The sequence below is a fragment of the Penaeus chinensis genome, chromosome 32 (assembly GCF_019202785.1).
Source record: "Penaeus chinensis breed Huanghai No. 1 chromosome 32, ASM1920278v2, whole genome shotgun sequence".
Taxonomy (NCBI): Eukaryota; Metazoa; Arthropoda; class Malacostraca; order Decapoda; family Penaeidae; genus Penaeus; species Penaeus chinensis.
This window is the reverse complement of record NC_061850.1, coordinates 12,737,732-12,740,231: the sequence shown is the minus strand read 5'-3', so window position 1 is coordinate 12,740,231 and position 2,500 is coordinate 12,737,732. Positions and strand designations below refer to the sequence as shown.

The 2,500-nt window shown below is 43.3% G+C and overlaps 1 protein-coding gene across 2 annotated transcripts in view; it reads right to left on the bottom strand.

Annotated features, from left to right (window-relative positions):
• The window catches only part of LOC125042517, a 108,781-nt gene that overhangs the window by 36,822 nt on the left and 69,459 nt on the right, over positions 1-2,500 (bottom strand). The window lies entirely within an intron of this gene.

The window sequence follows — 2,500 nt, the reverse complement described above, 5'->3', positions numbered from 1 at the left end:
GTTTTCTTATTAATCATGCACCCACGTAGGCCTATAAATCAACGGCGCTTCATAAAGGTGGGGGAGCTTGCTGTTTATAAGCATTAACTCATTATATTAAAGGTAGACCTATCATGGTAATAGCATATTGTCAGTGATGGAGCGAATGGGCTGTGGGGAGCCGTTTGCCATTGTAATGAAAAAGGGGGGAGGGGTGGAGGGAGAGAGAGGCGGAGGTGAAGGAAGGGAGAGAGAGAGGAGGGTGGAGGAGGACGAGGAGGATGGAAGTAGAGGTAGAGGTAGAGAGAGAGAGAGAGAGAGAGAGAGAGAGAGAGAGAGAGAGAGAGAGAGAGAGAGAGAGAGAGAGAGAGAGAGAGAGAGAGAGAGAGTTTTAGGTCAGGGAGGGGTCGAGAGAAAGAGAGAAAGGAGGGAGAGGAAAGAATAAGAGGAGGATGGAAGGAGGGAGGTGTTGAGATATAGAGAAAAGGAAGAGGAGAGGGAAAAGAAAGACAAGCAAAAAAGAAAAAGAAAAAAAATGGAAAAGCAACAAAAAAAGAAGAGAAGAAAACAGAAACAAACAATAGTCTAACTAACGCCAAGTTTCCCTTTTTACCAACCAACAAAAAAACGAAAATTGAATACCCCCCTTCCAAAAAAAAATAAATAATAAAAACAAATAAACAAACAAATAAAAAGGAAGAAGGTTAGTACAAACAACCAAACAACATTCCCGTTCATTAATAACATCATTTAACTGTTATCAGGATATTGCTAGTTGGTCCGTGACAAGATTGTTATACTAATCACCCATGAAACTATTCAATTAACTGCGTAAATGGTTATTCACTTAATTGCATTTGTAGATAGAGACGTTAACGTAGAGGGGAATGAGAGGGGAGAGGATGGAAGGGAGAAAAGAGTGAGATTGAAAGATAACGACCGGGAAAGGGAAAAAAGGCAAAAGGGAAGGAATGAAGGAATACATGAATATAAGTAAAACGAATAAGAAGAAAGCACGAAGGCGGAGAGAGAGAGAGAGAGAGAGAGAGAGAGAGAGACAGAGTGAGAGGGGGTGGGGTGAGGGAAGGAAAGACAAAGAATGATAGAGAATAAGAGAAAAATAGTGTCGCAGAAGGGTAGACAGAGAGAGAGAGAGAGAGAGAGAGAGAGAGAGAGAGAGAGAGAGAGAGAGAGAGAGAGAGAGAGCGAGAGAGAGAGAGAGAGAGGGAGTGTAGGAAGAAGGTAGGGAGCCAGGAGGGGGGTGGAGGGGGGGGTGGACAAACGGGTTATTTTCACCACAGGACTCGCGGTTCACACAACAGGTCACTTGAAGGTCAATTTGGGACAGGAGCGAAGGTGAAGTCGGAGAGAGAAAGAGAGGAGAAAGGAGAAAGGGGGAAGCAAGCGGGAGGGAGATAATTGGAGAGAAAGGAGGGGAAGAGACATAGAGATGGAGGAGGAGAGGGACACACAAAAGAAAGAAAGAGAAAAAAAACAGTAGTAAGCAAAGGAAATTTAGGAAAAGTATATAAATAAATGAATAAACACAAACTAGGAAAACAAAAACGAGAAAAAAGAAAAGAAAAAGAAAAACACGTTTTTTTTCTCTCATCTATACTCCATCTCATATGACACCCATAGACCCCCCCTTGACACCCCCCGCCCCCATGGTGTCAAGTGTCACGTTTCCCGAGATCACGTGATGAAAAGCACTGAAAGTGTAGAATGACGCTTAATTAGAATAACAAGGTCATTAAACTACTCATTAGGGGTAATGATTTGGAGAAAAATAGGAAATTGTTGTGCTGGCTCATTACATTGTTCGTGCAATTTGAATAATTTTATGTTATGGTTATATAATATGTCCTCTCTCTCTCTCTCTCTCTCTCTCTCTCTCTCTCTCTCTCTCTCTCTCTCTCTGTCTCTCTCTCTCTCTCCCTCTCTTCTCTTTCTCTCTCTCCCTCTCTCTCTCTCTCTCTCTCTCTCTCTCTCTCTCTCTCTCTCTCTCTCTCTCTCTGTCTCTCTCTCTCTCTCTCTCTTTTCTTTCTCTCTCTCCCTCTCTCTCTCTCTCTCTCTCTCTCTCTCTCTCTCTCTCTCTCTCCCTCTCTCCCTCTCTCTCTCTTTCTCTCTTTCTCTCTCTCTCTCTCTCTCTCTCTGTCTCTCTCTCTCTCTCTCTCTCTCTCTCTCTCTCTCTCTCTCTCTCTCTCTCTCTCTCTCTCTCTCTCTCTCTCTCTCTCTCTCTCTCTCTCCCTATCTTTCTCTCTGTCTTTCTCTCTTTCTTTTTCTCTTTCCCTTTCTCTCTCTTTGTGGCTTTCTCTCTCTCTCTCTTCATATCATTCTCTCTCTCTCTCTCTATCTATCTATCTATCTATCTATCTATCTATCTATCTCTATCTCTATCTCTCTCTCTCTCTGTCTCTCTCTCTCTCTCTCTCTCTCTCTCTCTCTCTCTCTCTCTCTCTCTCTCTCTCTCGCTCTCTCTCTCTCTCTCTCTCTCTCTCTCTCTCTCTCTCTCTCTCTG